The sequence below is a fragment of the Hippopotamus amphibius genome, chromosome 4 (assembly GCF_030028045.1).
Source record: "Hippopotamus amphibius kiboko isolate mHipAmp2 chromosome 4, mHipAmp2.hap2, whole genome shotgun sequence".
Lineage (NCBI taxonomy): Eukaryota > Metazoa > Chordata > Mammalia > Artiodactyla > Hippopotamidae > Hippopotamus > Hippopotamus amphibius.
Window position 1 is genome coordinate 145,909,757 of NC_080189.1, and position 19,992 is coordinate 145,929,748.

Genomic DNA, 19,992 nt, shown 5'->3' on the forward strand with positions numbered 1-19,992 from the left:
AGAAATTATCAGCTTTCCAATATTAAATTGAGAGGTTTGTGAAGGAATTGTGTGGGAATAAATGGGAGAGAAGAGAAGGGACTAAGAAAAATCAAGTGGTTGTGGAAATATTTATGTGTATTTAAACATACCTTTTATCTGTGGGGTTCTGGATACATATAGTGAAATACAAATGCCACAGCTAAATGAAATTAAACCTTGATTGAATATTGAAATTCATTTTAAAAGGAAGGAAGAAAAATGCTTAGAAGTTGATTATTTCATGTCTCTTGTGAGTAGAAATTATTTGATAGACGAGTATTTCAGGGTTATAGAATTTGCAGAAAGTTTAGTTTTATGAATATGATTACCAATTGGTAATTTATTTTGCTGGGGAAAAGTAGATGACATACTCCAAAATTATGGAAGACTCAGGCTGCATAATTCCTGTTAAAATAGCCGCTGAAATTACTAAATAGGGGTTAAAAGCAAATTTTGCAGCAGTGTGAAACTCTGCTACATGCAGTGTGTGCTAAATCTACACAAGCAAAAATTTGAAAATTCTTATGAACTTGTGACAGCTGATCATATTGAAATCTCCCATGTATCATGGTACAGCCTGACATATCACAATACAGTGCTGATTGTGCTCAAGTCTCCACTAGAGAAAAGTAATATAGCAAAGCAGAAAGTATTATTTCTTGCTTAATGGAAAGGGACTAGTCCTCAGGCATTGGAACACTTAATAGCTATTGCAAAAAGCTGAGGATAGGGAATTCAGTGGTTTTCTTGAGGTACACACTGTCTGCAGTCAGCTCAGTTTTTTTGCCTGATAACTTTCAGTTTGGGGGTGTGGATTAATCCTCTCAATCTGGGCTCTGTGAAGAGAACGCAGGTTCATGCTTGTTCACCGTCCTCCTGGGTACAAAGTCCTTGCTAGGTTTGGGCTCATCCAGGCCTCCCTTCAGAGTCCTGGTGATTGAGCTATGGAACCTAGTCCATGGCTTGGGTTGTAGATGTGAGAGCAGAACTTCTCAGGATTCAGCCAGCACTGGCTTTGGACACATCATGAGCTGTTCAGTTGCTTGACAGATGTCAAAAAAATTCCAGCCACTTCTGCTTGGCATTGAAGTTGACCGTGACACCGAGTATTGTCCTTCTGAGGAGGGTGCATGATATAAGAAAGTAAAGACTGTTAATACTGATCTGGAGGAGGTATGGAGGATGAAAACAGGTGAGGGTGGAGTTTAGCTGCTAAGAATAATAGATGGCTATTTTAAGAACGCAGTTTAAAAAATTATTTATGGACTTCCCTGGTGTCTCAGTGGTTAAGAATCCACCTGCCAATGCAGGGGACAACGGTTTGATCTTCCCTATTCCGGAAAGATCCCACATGCTGTGGAGCAACTAAGCCCATGCACCACAACTACTGAGCCCGCACTCTAGAGCCTGTGAGCCACAACTACTGAGCCCACGTGCCGCAACTACCGAAAGCCTAGAGCCTGTGCTCCGCAACAAGAGAAGCCACTGCAATGAGAAACCTGCACACTGCAACGAAGAGTAGCCCCAGCTCACCACAACTAGAGAAAAGCCCTCATGCAGCAATGAAGACCCAATGCAACGAAGAAATAAATAAAATTTTAAAAAGGGTTTATAAAAAAAAGGATTATTTATATTTGGTAGTGTAACTGACCGAGATTGTGGATAACTGAGAATAATCCTTTCTTTAGCTAGAAATTTGCAGGATTAAACTGGAAAAGGGCAAGAAAGAGTAACAATGTGCCCAACAGGAAAATACTAACTCAACTTTCAGAATATTGTAGGATATTAATATTTCTAGAATTACATCATGTAACATCTCGGTTAGGAGTGAGGTCTCTGGAAATGAACTGGCTCTGCCATTTGCCAGCCCCCTGAACATGGGTACCTTATCCTGCCCTCTGTGCTGAGATGAGGTTATTGTAGTTATGGAAACGAAATGTCATAGTGGATACAGATGCTATTTTATTTTAGTACAGTGCCCACCATGCATGAGCGCTTAGCAAGGTATTTTCTCTTCCATTCCTATAACTGGTTCATCGGTAGGTTCTGTCAATTTTGCCCCTAAAATTTTTAACCCAGCCACTTCTCCCCATCTCCTTTGCCATCTCCCTATAGCAATCATCCCCAACTAGGCTTCCTCTTCCAGCCTTGCTTCCTGAGGATCCCTCCACTATCCACAGTCAGAGAAGCTGCTTAAATCTTGTAAGACTTCTTTCCATTTTATGAAGAAGAAAATTTAAGTTCCTTCCAAGGCCATCAAGACCCTAGTTATCTGGCTTTGCCTGCATCCCTGATCTCATGTCATACTGCTGTGCTTCAGCTGCACTGTTCTCTTTCCCGTTCTAGGACAAGCAGAACTTGTTCCTATTTCAGGGCTTCTGGATTTGCTGCCGCCTTTGCCTGAAATGCTTCACCCCTGTTTTTTTGCATTGCTGGCTCCAGATCTCAGCTCAGATGTCACCACCACAGAGAGGCCTTTCCAGAATACCCCAGCTCGGAGGATCTCCCTCCCCTACATGTTGTCATTATCACATCTTTCTTCTGTAATTATGTCATGGGGTGTATTACAATCTAACCTGCCTTCTTATTTATTTACTCAGTTGTTTTATTGTTTCCCCACCTTGGCGTATAAACGCCAGATCTTCACTGCTGTTTCCTATTGCCCAGAATAGAGCCTGGCATGTAGGAGGCATTCCATACACGTTTGCTGAGTGAATGATAATTGTTCGTTGCTGCCGTTGTTATAATTATCACATCATGCTTTGCATCATATCTGAGTCATTCTGTTGTTGGCAATATGATTTAGGAGTGAAGCATGTGACAGATTTTAAGCGTGGTCATCTAGAATCAGTGTTTACTTAGATAGGGAGAAGAGGGAAAGGGAAAACGAGGCTCAAGGCACAAATTGGAAACTCTGTGAAGTGCAGGATATAGAATGTAGGTCCATCATATTTCCTGAAGGACCACGGTAAAGCACATCCAGTTGGATTTTAGAGTGTCTTGAAAGCAAAAAGCAGGCTTTATGTAGTAGGCGATTGGCCATTGTGTATACTTTTTAGCGACTCTGTTATCATGTAGGTGTGTAGTTGGTTTGCCAAACAAATTATCAGAGCCAGGAAAGTGTCTTCTGATCTTTCTCTAAGACACAGTTAGAGTGAGTACTCAGAGTACTCGTGGTGAGTACCCAGTGCTTTAAGAGAACTGGTGGCCCCTCATGGTGATGCAGTTTGTGGTTATTTCTTTGGTTTCTTTCCCCTGGAGTCATCATCCCCAAGAGCCTGTGTATTTCAGCAATTTTTCTTCATTACAACGGTCGATAGATTTTCAGATTATTTTAATTTTATCTCAAAATACACTCTATTAAAATCTTGCTGTTGAGTGGCCTTGGTGACAATCTCTGATTTTCATGTCTGTTTGGAAGCTATGTCTCTCATGGCACAACCACCTCCATGTGTTGGACTGTGGGAGATCCACCATCCCCATTCCTTGGAATCTGGGGGAGTTTGCTGCTTTTGGATTCCCGAGAAGGCTGGCACAGCTTGGCTTTCTCCATTTCTTCTTTCTGTAGCCTAAGTTTGAGGGAGAAGTTTCAGATTTTTCTTTCACATTACTTTTATTTTTTTTCGGACTCAAATTCTTACTCTTTCAAGTTTCTCTTGACTCTCTTTTGCCCATATTCAATATTCCTACCAGAAATCTTAGGAATTTTGATTGGCAGTTTTTTTAGTTAATACATCAATTCAGAGAGGGATTTATTCTTATTTGACTATATTCAAAGTACAGTTACTGCCTTGAGAAAGTAATTGAAATCACAGTAGGCACCATGAAAATAAGGACTGGGCCAAAATGACAGCAGGGGGGACAGTCCCTGGTGTTCAGCTAAGTGACAAGAGAAATTAACAGATGTTTAGAAGGAGAGTAAATCTATTCTAGGGTGGCCGTATCAATTGTTATCCATATTCTTCAGGGCCCCACAGTTTTATGGCCATTGCTTCTAAGTACACATGTTCTCAGGGGTGCTGTTCAAATTTCTGAACAACTGGTATAGCTCAGGCACGGATGGTCAAGATGGATCAGAGTGGATGCCAGCTTTGATGCTGCAGTGGAGTACTGGACAGGGTTTACTCCTTCAGTTACTGGATGGTGGGAGGATCGAAGATCCGCGGAGAGGGGCCAGGGGAGCTGGGGTGTTGCAGACGTGGGTGTGCAGTGGGAAGCTTGGGGCAGCAGCTGCTTACCAAGAAATATACAAGTGTTTCCTGTTTATTTTGATAACCTGTATGACTGTATGCTGATTTTATGTCAGCTGGTCTTCAGTCCTACAAGTTCTATTATAGTCTGTGAAACTGCATCTATCACGTTGTAGTTGACCTTCCAGCTAGGATTGGCACTAAAGGCCATATTTTGTTTATCTCATCACAATACTCTTTGTCCTATTAAAATGGACACGAACTTTTAAGAACAGTTGAGCCAAATAGAAAGACTTACTGTTGTAGAAGGAGAGGCTACTGGGAAAAAATGGGTCAAGGAGGGAAGCTTTGGCTATCAATCACTCATCCCAGCAGAGATTTCAGCAGAAATTTAATGTCAGTCTCCATAGTGATTGCAGAGCTTTAAGGCACAGTTCAGACTAAATCAGGGTGTAGATGGAAGCCAGCTGTTTTTGATAAATGATTCGACATGGCTGAGTGTTCTACAAAAAGAAACCTTCAGTACTGTAAATGTACTGAATGATGATGTCATGAGCCCTTCAAATGGATGAAGGCTAATGGATCAAAAGCGAGCCTGATGCCAAAAAAAATGGCTTCACCGAGAGAGAACTCAGGGGTGGAGTTACTCCTTTCCACAAGGGATCCAGAAGACTTTCTCTTCCTCAAGGCCTTGGTTCAATGCACTGTTTCAGTTTGTTTAGCTTTAACTAGAAAATACTTAAGTATTTTAGCTTTAACTAGAAAATATTTAATACTTAGCATGTTCTTAGACGGTTTTAGCCAAATGGATATGATACACAACTATTTTCTTAATCTAAATTTTCCAAGGTGGGTAATTGCTCTGGGGATTGTTAAGATTATAACCAGAGATTAAGGAGACTGGCTGGTAAACCCCAAACACTTGCAACCTTTGGCAAGATTCTGTGGTCCCTCTCAGTGTCGCCTCGTGTATAATCAGATCTGGGTGGAAGATTTGACTTGGGTGGATTTAACATCTGACCTTTCAAATGAATGGCAGGATTTGCAGGTGCTTTTTTTTCCCACAAGGTAGCTAATGAATGATGTATATAATTGCCAAAGTGGACCCAAGCCTGGAAAGATTTGATGAATATAGTTTCTGCTAAAAAAGTGAATGCTCCTAAACATCTGTGCAGTCTCTAGTTCTTAGGTGTTCAGTTTTATTGTGGGAGAAAAGATTCTAGGAGATGATTCATTTGAGAGTTGTGGTCATCTACACATTTTAAGAGCTAGATCATACTTTCACCTGACTTAGTTTATCTGGAGTTAAGGCAATTTGAAATAATTAACAATAGGAGGTGAATTAGCCAAGGGACTAAATGTAGGTGAAAGAATGATGACACCAGGTCTTAACACAAATTGCCTGAATAGTTGTGCAGATTGTAAGCTGGATAAGATTTATTTAAAACAAACCTAGTTAAACAATTCACTGAAGTGCTCTCCTCAACCAATATCCAGAAACAGCAATTTAGCTTTTGGGAGACATGGTAAAATAGTAGCTTGGACTAGTGCCCAGGCCTCTCCAAGATAAGGTAAAAGGAGAGTGTATGTCTTGGACCAGAGCCGTTTCCCTAGATGATGCAAACCCCAGGCAGAGTCTTAGAGGAGAGTCTTTCTTATTATAGTAGGATCCCCCTTCACAGATCCTTAGCAACCCTTAGTGTCCAGGGGAAAAGTGGGCTCTAAGCTCTCCACCCTGAGTAAAGTTTAATCAAGCTGCTCTAGGGCATAAACATTATGTGGCTTCTTAGACTTTCATGACTGCTTTCTTTCTCTCTTGGTTGGTACCCCACCCTCACCTGGTTGCCCCTTCATTTTTAGACTTGAATGAAACACTACAGACATAAGATCTGGAGTCTTGAAGGACTCCTTAAGGGGTGGATTATGCAACCAAGAAGTGAGTGGGTGTAGATTCCCCCTGAATGAGCCTTGATCCATGGGAAGTGGGAGATGAAAGGGGGCTGGGAAGATAAATTTTGCCTCCATTCCATCTTCCATGGACTGCTCTGGGGTACAGTTCCTCCTTGCAGCCCTTCTGGAGAAGTCCCGTATGCCATGTGAACATGACTGCCAAGTGACCTGCTAGGTCTCTTCCTGGGTCATGAGTGGGGGGAAGGGAGGTAGCAAACTGCATCATATTGCAGTGCATTGTTCTTTGACTCATTTTCTTCTTTCCTTTACTATACTGGGCTTCCATCTCCCAAATAAAGTGTTAGCACCTTAAATGAGTTAGAAGGCTCTGCTTTCTAGGGTATCTGGGCTTTGGATACTAGACTAATCATTAAACATTTTACCAGCTCTTTAACAGATTGGCCTAATCAATCTGTGACATTATTCTTCCGAAGGTCAACTGAAAACTGATTTAAGTCTTTTTAATATTCATAGTTTAAATTTGTGCAATAACAGTCAATACCAGCCCTTCTCAACCAGAGCTGACAGAATTAAGCCCTAATTCCTTAAGGCACCTATTTTATGTAATGAATTAACTCCTATGCATCTGGAATGTGCTGTCCTTGGAAGAAAGCAGTTACTCAAATCGTTTCCTGTAGGGCTTAATTCTCTTGAGGAATCCTGGTTGTGAAGGGCTGGTCTAGATATTTTCCTGAGATGGTTTTTGTTCACCTTGTCACTAGACAAGAAAAAGTGTATTCAACTCATTTATGTTTTTCAATTTTAGTCCCGTTTGTCAACGAACAAAGGAGGTGAATTACCTTATTCATATGTATTTAATAAACACTTGAATACCTACTAAGAGCTGGCTCCTAGGAGAACAAAGAAGAGCAAGGCTTGTTCTCTGCTCCCCCAGAGCTGAGGTTAGTGTGAATATAATGTAGATAAATATCATACAATATGTGTGTAACAGAAGTATGTAGAAAGTGACATGAGAACAGAGGAGCTGAGATAATATTCTCTTTTCATGTGTATTTTGCTCTACTTTTGTGCCATTTGTAGCATTTATAACTTGCTGGGTCCTAGAGAACATAACTAAAATAAACCATATGTAAGAAAATTGTGATGAAATTTTCTTAACCATTTATATTACAACAATTTTTTCTGGATTCTCTGAAAAAATAGCTGAGTTCTACATGGTATCAAAAGAAAAGAGGCTGAAACTTGCCAAACTATCGAGTCTGGAGTCTAACAGCTAGGTTACTCATAACTAAGTTTTTGATGCAGTATGTTATTTTTTTCTGATACTTTTCATGAAACAAAGGCAGACTATCAAAAGTTCTTTGCATTGTTTTTCAGAGCCTGAGTTTTAACATAATGTGACGGCGCCGTTCACCAACCCTCGGAGACCAGAAGTTTGGTTCCAGAATTGAAAGGGTATCTGTTGTTTGCATCTTTGCTAGTTCTGAGGGAGAAGAAGTTTATCCCTGAAATTTGCAATTTCAGAAAATACTCAAAAGCATTTAAAGTTATTTAAATAGCTCTGGCCAAATATCTTGAGGCGATATGGTCAGGGAGCCAGGCCTTAATCTGTGTTAGTTTATGTGCCTCTAAGTAAGGGTGGAGTTAATTGAAAAAACTATGCTGTTCAAGAAAAATAAAGACTTATTTCTGGCATATAATTTTTCAGATAACAGGGTTCCAAATCTCTGACATGTATAAATTAAAATTGTACTGCAAAGGTAAAGAGGATGAATATTCTTATTTTAAGTATGATGAAAATTAAGAGAAGAAAATAAGGACAGGCTGTTTTTGCATTGAAATACAATTTCATTCTTGGATCTTAGAACAAAAGAATTAAGATTCTCTCATGGGACAATCAAGTGAGGGAACTGACTGCAGGTAATAAAGCATACCTGTCCCCTGGGGGTAGGGGGTGGGGACTGTATCGAAAGTCTTTCTGAAATCTGGCAGAAGCCCTATTTTTTTTTTTTAATGCCCTAGAAGAGAGGATTGAAATTACAACTCATTAGTCATGATGAAATAGACCCTGTCCCTAAACATCCACGAACTTCTCTCCTTATTTTTCATTGTGCCCGTTGTTCATTCTCATCTCTGTCCGTGGCCGCAAACGTTCCACATTCTGGGCCTAACTAGAGGCCACAGTTGGAAAGAGCACTAATCCTAATCAAATCCTTATTAAACACACACGTCTTCTTAACAGCCACTTTTCTCTCTTGGACAAGTATAAGAGAGGATCCGTTTTTCATTTCTAGAAACAATTCCGTGAGAAATATAAGTAACAGAAAATCATTTCAGTGGTGATTCTCTGTGATTTTGAAATTACCCCAAATTTTGCTGATTTAATTAGTTTTGATCTAGTGAGGAAAGATGAGTCCTGCTTTCCCCTTCCACCAGCGAGGTCTTTTTGTTTATCAATCCCTCGTCAAATTTTGAACACAGGGACACGAGGAGTACAAATACAGGCAGTTTTTGTTGGGCTGTGCTCTTCTTAGTAGCGACACGTTTCATTCTCTAGCCAGCCATCTAGGAGAAGTCATCTGGAGTTAGCCGGGTGAAAAAGTCAGCGCTTTTTCTGTGAGGAGTCAAAGCTTCTGTTCTTTGGGCTGCATGATTAGCCTCTCTAGTCAGCCTCACCCTTAAATCAATGAGAAGAGTTCACAGAATGAAATGTTTAGTGTTCTCTTGGTCATGAGCCATGGATGGCTGCGCCTGCAAGCAAAACAAATTCTCAACAAGAATTTGTAAACAAGCACCAACGGACTAATGCCTGGTACAAAATGATGTCTGAAATCTGTACTTCTGGTGGAAATTTGTGCAAAGGAGCAAAATGATTTTGTTCTTGTTAACACTCTTTTCCATTAGATGGCTGTTGAGCTCCCTGGAGGGATATCATTAATTTGGAATTTAGGTCTGAGATGGTGTTAGGCTGCCTTTGCCAAGTAATTTTTTTCCCCTTTTGAGTTTTATCCTCCTTTGTTTATTCCTGTTTGAGACCATTAAGAAACTATTTGTTGTTGTTGTTCAGAAAAAAACCTGATACCACCTAGACCTACTAATCGTTTTCTTTAACATGGGGCTTATCATCCCTGTGAAGCTTTGCAACACCTCTAGGTCCCCGTGGCAAGCTGAGAACAAATGGCAGGCATAGGAGACACAGGTACTTAGGAAGCAAACTTTTGGCTAATAAATATAGACTTATTAATGCTTAATAATACTATCAATTGCCTTTTAATGAGCATAAACCATGGGATAGGCATCGTCATGATTGCTTTAAAAAACAAATTACATCAAGCCCTTAGTATGTGCCAAGTACTGTTGTGGTATCACAACTGGGACGCTTGAAACAACAGAAACTTATTCTCTCACAGTTTTGGAGGCTAGTGGTCTGCAACAAGGTGTCAGCAGGCCCACATTCTTTCTGAAGACTCTAGGGTCAAATCTATTCTCTTAGCTTCTGGTGTTTCCAGCAGCCCTTGTGTTCCTTGACTTGCAGCTGCATAACTGCAGTCTCTGCTTCAATTGTCACATGACCATCTCCTCTCTCTGTGTGTGTCTGTGTCTTCACATGGCATTCTCCTCTTGGTGCATATCTCTGCCCTTCTTCTTGTAAGAGCATCAGTCACATGGGATTAAGGGCCCACCCTACTCTAGTATGACTTCATCTTAACTCATTACATCTGCAGCAACCCTATTTCCAAATAAGTTCACATTCTGAGGCCAGGAAGGACATGAATTTGGGGGGAACACTATGAAACTCAGAATGCCAGCGTTACTCTCCTGACAGATCTCTTGTATGTCTAGTTTTGTCTTGGTATCTGTTTCATGGAGAACCTGGACCAACACGCAAAATTACAGACCTAAAAATTGGTAGAGCCTGGATTTGAACCCGGGTTGTGTAATGGATTCTGCGTTGTGCCTCCAAAATCCCCCTTCAGGTCTGTGGCTGGGAGTGCTGCTGGGACACAGTCAGTTCCCGGCTGTCAGCTCCCTTTGGAATTGCCTTGGCTGAGGAGAGTCACCTTATCCAATGTCACACCTCCTTCTCAGAGCAGCTCCTATCCCAAACTCATCTATGTGGGGATGTAAGGATCTGGCCCCCACCTCACCTTGGAATAACTCGGAATTGTCATCCCAGATTCAGAATTCCCTATCATGCCATCCAGCACCTCTCTCTCACTTTATACCTAAGGTGTATAGGAGGAATCTCTAACGACAAGCTGAAAGAGAAGGAAAAATCCTAAGCTTGGTTCATAGATGGGTTGACTCAAAAAGACAGTGCAAGGGAAAAGTGGACCTCATCTGCACTATAGTGCATACAGGAGTGTCCTTGAAAGGCAGCGATGAAGGAATATGCCCCAGTGGGAAGAGCTTGCCTGTGGATAGAGCAGTCATGGTGGTAGGGATTGAGGCTCAGTGGCTCCATAGTAAGGACTTCTGCTCAGCACAATAGATCTAGCTACTGCCTCAGCACACGCCCCACTGCCGGAAGCAGAGACTATCATGAGGAGACCAGCCAGCCTCTTGGTGGCACGTTGACTACACTGGACCCGTTTCACTCTGAAGGGGCAGGGTTTATTATTCCAGGCTTGAGTGTGCCTTGTTTGTCTTCAGGGATTCAGCTGGCACATTTTTTTGAGATTTTTTTGAGATGTTTGAAGCAACTTACGGCGAAGCAGGAGTAGGACCCATGGAGAATGTCTACTTCTTGACTTGCACATATGCCCTCAGGATTTGTTGTTCTCCCAAGGGGACACAATCATCTGCTTGATATTTTTATCATGGGTTTAGATGTTTAGAAGGAAATGTCATGGGCCATATTTAAATTAGGGACCCAACTCTGGGGTTAGGAAGGGTGGTATGATGTGGGATGCGTGCACAGTCCACTGAATGTGGGAACTGCTAATTAATCCACTCGTTACCTTCAGCCTTGATAAACTCTTGATCTTGTATCTCTGTATTAAGAAGATTCTTGAGATCCAGAATAGGACAATAGAAATTATTAAAAATAGAAAAATAAGATAAAAAAAGGCAAGGTTAAAGTTATAGTTATTTTAGCACGCCCATCTTTACCTGTAGAAGCTAATTGTGAATGGCGTGAAAGAGGAGGGGCTTTAAATAATTTAAGAATGATAGCTTAGGCTGTGCTGGATGAGAGCGATCACAGATACTGGTGGTCATGGTTGTTAGTAACGAAAGTTGAAAATAACGAAGGAAGGGCAGAAAGAGATCCTTCAGAAGAAAGAGATCTTCCAAAATTTGAACCCTTCTCCATAGCATAGCTGCAGGAGCAGATAGGGAAATGTGGGGAAGGCAGGTTGCCGTCGGAAATTGAGGACTGGAGAGAAGAGGGAAAAGCTGAGTCTGAGCCGTGAAACCAGTCCCTTGGGACTCTTCAGCTCATATTCAGTTTTCTCAACGGGGATCTTGATCTTTGAGTTCACGAGTCTGGACATGAAATAACAAAGGCATGAACGTGTAGTCAGGGAAGACGTGGTATATGAAATGTGTGTTTTGTAGGGAGAACTTCAATTTATTGATGCTTTCTGTGTCTTAAAAATAGAAAAAAAAAAAAAACTACTAGCCTTTACAAGAATGATCAGGATCATTCATAATCTTTTTAAATAAATTTATTTATTTATTTATTTATTGGCTGGGTTGAGTCTTCGTTGCTGCACACAGGCTTTCTCTAGTTGCAGTGAGCGGGGGCTACTCTTCATTGCGGTGTGTGGGCTCCTCACTGAGGTGTCTTCTCTTTTTGTGGAGCACAGGCTCCAGGTGTGTGAGCTTCAGTAGTTGTGGCTCACGGGCTCAATAGTTGTGGCTCATGGGCTCTAGAGTGCAGGCTCCATAATTGTGGCACACGGGCTTAGTTGCTCCGTGGCATGTGGGATCTTCCTGGAGCAGGGATCAAACCCGTGTCCCCTGCATTGGCAGGGGGATTTTTAACCACTGCACCACCTAGGAAGTCCCAAGGATCATTCATATTTTTTTTAAATTGGGGTATAATTGTTGTACGGTGTTGTGTTAGTTTCTACTGTACAGCAAAGTGGAGTTCACTGTGCTGTACAGCAAGTTCTCATTAGTTACCTATTTGATACATGTTAGTGTATATAAATTGATACAGTCACTACGGAAAACAGTATGGCAGTTCCTCAAAAAACTAAAAATAGTATTACCATATGACCCAGCTATCCCACTCCTGGGCACATACCCAGAGAAAACCATAATTCAAAAAGACACGTGGGGACTTCCCTGGTGGTGTAGTGGTTAAGAATCCGCCTGCCAATGCAGGGGATGCTGGTTTGATCCCTGGTCGGGGAAGACCCCACATACCACGGAGCAACTAAGCCTGTGCGCCACAACTACTGAAGCCTGCGTGCCTGGAGCCCATGCTCCCCAACAAGAGAAGCCACTGCACTGAAAAACCCGCGCACTGCAACGAAGAGTAGCCCACGCCCACCACAACTAGAGAAAGCCCGCGCGCAGCAACAAAGACCCAACGCAGCCAATAGATGAATAAATAAATAAATTTATTAAAAAAAAAGGCACATGCACCCCAGTGTTGATTGCACCACTGCTTACAATAACCGGGTCAGGTAAGCAGCCTAAATGTTCATGGACAGATGAGTGCGTGATTTGTTTTTAATCTGCCTTTCCAGTACTTACCCATCCCCTCATGCCTTTGTTCTCTGATGATCATGACCAGCCCATCATTTGCCCACTGTTTTCCCCTCATCACGCCCAGCCATTCCTGCTGTCAGGAATGCCTTTTTCTCCCATTCCCTTTGAATACTATCTCCTCACCTTTCAGAGAACCAGATGAGCTATTTTTTTTTCAAATGGTGCCCCATTTCTTCAGCACCCATACGGACTTGGCTGGTCCTCCTTTGTACCTACCTCTGTCGTATTCCTGATAATGTGGCATTAACTTGATTTGTTACATGTCTGTTTCCTTCACTAGATTGTGAGTTCATGAGGCCAGGGACTGCCTTATTTTCATTCTGGGCTGAGTGCTTGGCAAGCAAGTGACACACTAAGTGCTTCTTGAGTGTGTAAATTTAGAAGTGAGTGACTCTGAAGGAGGCTAATCAAGGTGTCCTCCAACTTAAGTCACCAAATAAGGAAAGCATTTTTAGAAGCATAGTAGAAGTATGAGTTTGCACAGGAAAGATGTTTATTAAGTATGTGTAAAATAAATGTTACATAACAGTACAGAAAATATCTTCCGGGGAATCTAAGACCAAGAGAGAAACCTATTTGCCTCTGCTGACAGAGACATGGTATGGCTCTCGTTTTCTTTTCTGTGATTTTGTGATTTAGGATCTAAATTCCACAAAGTGAATAGCTGATAAATGAGGCAAATATTGGAATATAGTTAATGAGAAAAAACATTTTCTTTATTCTACCTTCTCCCCGTTGTGTTACTCAGTCAACTGTTTCCATGATGAAGTGTCGGTCATATTAAAGGGAAAAGGACAAGAATAGGTGCTTGTAAAAGGGTTGTGTGTTTTGGTGGGGGAAGCATTTTATTTTTTTTAAATCCCACATGTTCGGTTACACAGTAGTATTTGTGTTCATAAGCCCATTTACCTCAATATTTTCATAGAATGAAATCTCACTAATTTAGACTACTAAGTTAAACTAGTATAAAAGTGAAATACTGTAGAATATTAAAACAAATTGGGTTAGCGCTATTTAGTGCATCATTAAAGGAAACAACACAACAAAGCATAAGAGAACACAACCAAACATAGAGAAATCTAGTTAGCATGTTTAATAAATATATGACTGGTTTTAAAGAGCCTAAATCCTTTTATGTACAAACAGCCACTATAAAAGTATTTTAAAATTTAGTTCTCACAAGTAGGATTAATGTGGTCTCCTATAATCTTAGGAATATATTTAGATGTGTACACTGTGTATTCGCTTAAACAGCTTCTTTGGCCCTAGATGTTAAAGATATCAACTTCAGCTCAATTCTTGTCTAATTATTAAGAACAACAACAAAAAAGGTTATTTGAATGAATTTTTAATAGTGTGTGTGTTTATTCTGATTCAACCACATGCAGTGCCTCCACCGTTGACTCACATCAAGAAAATAGTGTGTGCAGAAGTGTTTTGAATGCTCAGAGAAGAACTGACCAGCAGGGTGTCATAGAGTCTAAACAGCGTGAGGGTCTGTTTGCTTCATGGTGGGGGCATCTGCTTTCTCAACACCTTCTGAAGGTGGAGAACAGAAGGAACTGAAGGACTCTTGCCCGCAGTGCAAACAGATAATGGCACTTCAACTGCTTCTCTACACAGGCAGGAGGTCCGACTTAGCAATTTTGTTAGAGACTTTTCATTTCTTAATATCTGTATCACTAGTTGACAGATGGGTTTATGTCTGAAATCTCATTTCAAGAAAGCTGCCTCCTGCTAGATAAACTCCTTAAAATGTAATTTACAAGTGGATGAATTTCAATTCCCTAAGTTCTGGGTGAATATACTAAAAGTTATCCCCTCCTGCAATTTGTGGAACACATTGTTTTAATAAATATTTATTGAGCATTTACTGTGTGGCAAACATTCTGCTAAGAACTGGGATACAATGGAAAATAAGAAAGACACTGTCTTTATTTTTCAGTGACAGTCAACAAACCAGGATGTGGGTACAAATATTCTCAAGTAGTAGGATTTTTCAAGAAGGTTGTGATTACAGTTCTGTCCTTGTTGTTCTTCACCTTTTTAGGTGAAAAAAGAGAGATTTTCTAAGTTGTAAGTACTTTGTTTTTTTCTCTATAAAAAGTGTAGTCAGCCTCTCCAGTTAGCTTTTTCAGACCACAGCTTCCCAACCTGGGAGTAGTCACAAGTGAGGTCAGAGAGAAGTTCCCTTGGAGTTTTGAAGGCCAGTTATTACAGATGTGTTTAATAAACCACAGCCTAGCTTCTGAGCCCAGCCCTTGGGTCTTTCCTGCTAGCGGGGGGGAGAATCCCTTTATGCTGTTCTTCTACCACTTGCCAACGATATTGAGATAGAAGGTTCTGCCTAAAAATTTGATCTGGCTCAAGGGAGATGAGCACAGCATGGGCAGTGTCCCAGCAGGTGTTCTGGGGCTCCTTGGGGTGCTATGTATAGATTAGGTACGTGTCAAGTCCCTGCTTACTCTCCCCTCTGGGAAGCCAGATGTGGGGCCTGGGGCGGCCCCTTGCTGTAAATGGCCCCAGTCCATGTATCCCATGGTACCATGTGAGTTTATCATGTCATGAGTGTATTGTGTACCATGATCAAAGTTGGGAAGGACTGTCTTAGGGTATGACTCAGGGGCAAGGAATTCTGTTGTTAGGAAAGCCTTTATGACATGTTCCAATGTCTAGGCCTGGTCAGGCTCCCAAGAGTCGTTAGGAATAGGGAGATGATGTAAAGGGGAACTAAATCACTGTGCACAAGAATATAAAGTAATCTTTCTGTCATGGGCAGGGAAGAGCTTAGCAGCTTTTTTTGTGTGTTTGAAGAAGGTGTTTCTCTTTGTTCATATAGATTTGGACTGCACTGCTTCAGAGAATTATTTTTGTTCTTGGAATGTGTATGTCTGCATCATGCATGCGTGTTTTGTCTGGAAGTTATCTATAAATTCTAGAAGACAAAAGGAAGAATCTGGGGTCATATTACCTTCAGATCACACTATGGAGATCGATCTCCACAGGGAACTGTATTTGAAATACCAAACCCCAACCTGGATTATTGACCAAAGCACATTCTTGATGAATAATCCTAGGCTTGGAAAGGTATTGCTGGGGGTGGTGGAGGCCCACAGATTTCCTTGGTAGGGTATCACATTGGTTCTAGAGAGGGAACAGAGATTCACCCTGGGGAGGATTGAAGAAGTAGCTCTCTCTCAAGGGGTAAGGGAAAGATGGTCCTTAATACAGGGGATTGAGATGTGGAATTGGGCTGTATCCTAAGGTGAGTCCCTAAGAAGGGTTTACCTTGGTAAATGTACTTAAACACTGAACAGTGGTGCTTCGTGTACAGTGTTACTTTTATTCCTGCGTTGCAGTATCCCCTGCCTATCCCCATAGTCCCAGTGGTCTGTTGAATCCACACCACCTGGTGTTTTAGGTGAGGAACTAAGGAAAGGAACCCTGAAGAGTTCTCCTCCTGACCCTCTCTGTCCAGCCCAGCCTGGGAGAGGCAGTCTCATGTCAAGGGGAGAAGCATAGTCCTAGCCTTCAGGGAATTCCTAGGAGCAACACAAGTGGAGGCCCAAGGTAACCTGGAAACCAGTGAAAGGATGAAGTGATGGGTAGACAGGGATGTGAGTCAAAGCTCTCTTCTCCCCAGGTGTGCTAGCGGAAAGTCTGTCTGGAAAGTGGGGATGATGGGAGGCAGACAGCAGCCTGATCGCTCAACTTCTGTATACACACATCTTTCCAGAGTCCATTCTGAAGGACACCAGCTGCCTTCATGTCTTGGGGGATGTTGTACATGAGTGTGAGGTGGGAGATGTCAGCCTTCCTCAGCCAGATATGTGGAATGCTGAGAACCCTTAAAATATAAATATTCTATCTTCAGCCATTATATTTGGGGAAAAAGTAATGTGATAGTTAATTTTATGTGTCAACTTGGCTAGGCTCTGGTGTCCAGTTGTTTGGTCAAACATCACTCTAGATGTTGCAGTGAGGGTATTTTTTAGATATGATGAACATTTACAATCAGTTGACTTGGAGTAAAACAGATGACTCTCCATAATGTGGGTGGGTCTCATCTCATCAGTTGATTTTGCCTTAAGACTGCAATGTAGAAACCCTGCACAAATCTCCTGCCTGCCAGCCTGCCCTGCAGGTTTCATACTCAAGCCTGAAACAGCTTTTAGCTGAATTTCCTGCCTGCTGTGCTTTCCTATAGATTTGAGACTTTCCAGCCCCCACAATTTCCTGAGCCAATTCCTTAAAATAAATCAGCCTCTCTCTCTCTGTTTCTTTCTCTCGGTCTCTCTCTCTCTATGTATGCTCTATCAACTCCCTCTCTCTGTATGTATCTATCCATCCCTGTATCTATCTCTATATCAGTAGCTATAACTATAGCTCTGTCTGTCTGTCTGTCTATCCATCTGTTCTGTTGATTCTGTTTTTCTGGAGAACCCTAAAACAGGAAATCTGAAAGGGAATGAAATCTTAGTGTACTGGAAATACTCAACGTCCTAATAGATTCAGCATATTTTGCTGAATTCCACCTAGAATTCACATGAACACGCTGCCAAAACCTTTTGTCTGCTTAAGGAAGCATGTAGAGCTCTGCCCTCAGTCCAGGGCTTCCGGTTAAATACCTCCTGAAAGCACTGTCTACTTGTCTCCATCTCCTAGATGCCTATCCATGGACTAGAAAAAGGCAGTGCTCAGACTCTTATGTCATCCTGTGTTGTCTTTGTCCCATTAACAGCCGCGTGTGGCTGTCTGTGGTGAGTAATTGGGCGATCGCTCAGGGAAGTGCACGCGCTAATGGTGCATGGCAGCTTTACAAACACTGTCTGTTTGAGTTAGACCTGAATTGTCCTCTGATTTAAAGATTCTTCTGTGACAATCAGAGCCTTGGGGATGATGCTGGCCAGAAAGAATGTGCATGGCCATTATTGAGCCAATTTTCATCTTTTAATAATCTGTAACTGAAGAGCTGAGTGAAATTCATCAAACCCTGCCTTGTTTCTCACTGGGGAGCTTTCTGTGTTTTGTTACTGAGCCAAAGCTGAATGCAGCTGTTGGAGCTGTCACTGGTATTCTGGTTCACCCAAATATTGATAATAATTACTCTGGCTCCACATGGAAAGCATTTATTCCAATATCTGTAATGGAAAGACTGTTATTATTGATATTACAGCTTTACAGTGAGTACATCAGAATGTGGATATGACATTCATAAACTAAATTTGGAAAAAGCTGTATCTTTCTCCTACATAGTACACAGGACCCTGCGCTGTCTTGTTGATCATCTGTTCTTCATAGAAATAGGGAGAAGTTATTCACAGAGAATAATTAAACCTGCAGAAACGTCCAAATGCTGGCAGGCTACAGCCATCCTCAACGCCCCACAACAGCCTGGTAGGATCAGCAAAATCAAACAGCCTGGGCTTTGAGTCTAAGGCGGGTAAGTGGCATAATGAATTTTCCTTACCCTGTCATATGCCTCCCCTGGCCTTCCTGGATTATAGTCACAAGAAGGTCACATCACATTTATGTACCTTTGTGTAAAGCGCTTTGGAGTGGAGTCTGGGGCTGGTCCAACTGGAATGACCATCTTCTCATTGCAGGAATGAAAAGCTGCTTTGACCCTTGTCCGCCACATCACTGGGAAGCCGTGTGCTAGCACAGACCCATGGCTTTACGTTTCCTTCCTACATTTTCCCTTTTCTGTTCTCCTTGCCTTCCCTTATTTGCTTGCCCTGGGTGGTCTTCTGTCTCCTGAATTAAACTCTCTTTGTTCTTTATGATGTGGGACATGTTAGTTGCTCTGATCAAGATGATTTTCTTTTGACGATAGTGTCTCATCCTCCACGGGAATGTGGTGAGCCATGAATAGATGGGCTCTGAGTAGCCAGGCGCTCGGGGGCACTTAGCTGCACCCGCCACAGGTGGGGTAACTCAGTGACCATCTGTTTGCAGAAGGCTAAGGAGATCTTATGAGAAACAGCCCTTGGGGTGGGTAGGATTTTATCAAAGGCTTACTCATCAGAGAGCAGGAGGAAGACTGAGTCCAGCCCTGGAGCTGGTATGAGTCTCGAATCACAGCCCAGCCCCTGCAGCATTTCTGGGCTCAGAGGACAGTCTGACACACTGGAGCGCAGTGATCTATGGCTTAGGGACCCACGTATCAGAGTATAACACAAAGGGAGACAGCCTCTTGTCCTCCCCAGGAGGACTGCAGGGCCCGGGCGACTGTGGGCAGCAGCCGTCCTCAGTCTGCCTGGCCTGCCAGGGGGCCACCAGCGGAGGCCTGCTGTGCCTCCTGCAGCAGCAGCACCCAGCCACCAGTGTGGGTGCGGTGGGAACCAGCACAGGTGAGTTACCCTTGGGGGCTCCTGGAAATACACAGACCGGGAGAAGTCCTCAGGCAGCTGGAGGTTTCTCATTAGCATGCAGGGCTAGAGTCGGCAGAACTGGAAGGTGTGTGCTAGTGTACTGGACCGTGTTTGTCCAACAGCACGGTGATCCCTATGGGGGAGTCTGAGTTCATTCCCAAATGAATGGACGACACACCTCTGCCCTTCTTTTATATTTGTATTAGGTGGTCCATCTTGGGTGGTCAGATCCTTACGCCATGTATTCTGAGTCCTTTGCCAGAATGGCTGAGCTAAATTCCTTAAGAGAGTCTTCTGGATTTTCCCAAATGAACCCTGCATCTTGATCTTAGCTAAAGGCAAGAATAAGAATAGTTTCTGTCTTAAAATAAAGCTGAAGTCTGAAATTTGACCAGATTTTCAATAGCCTGTTGGCTAATAAAGAAGTTTATTTTCAAGAAGTAGCTTTTGTGACTTAAGTGGATTCACTGCAAGGAAAACCTGGAGAAAGTTTAGGAGATGTAATATCTTTAAGACAGAAAAACACTGGGTAAAAAGGAAAGTGATGAAAAGAAGGTTGTGCTTGGCCAAGTCAGCCATTTAATGACAGAACTCCTCTTGTTTAAACTGGGAACCGTCTATTTTGGCTGACTAAAGTAGTCTTAGAGAATATTCTTAATTTCTGAAGCCTTTGTTATAAGAAAGCCAAAATAATCAGAGTTTACTGATACATTTCAGAGCACTTCTGTTTTAGGATGGTCTGCCTTGAGGTTCAGAAAGATGCATCGTGTAAT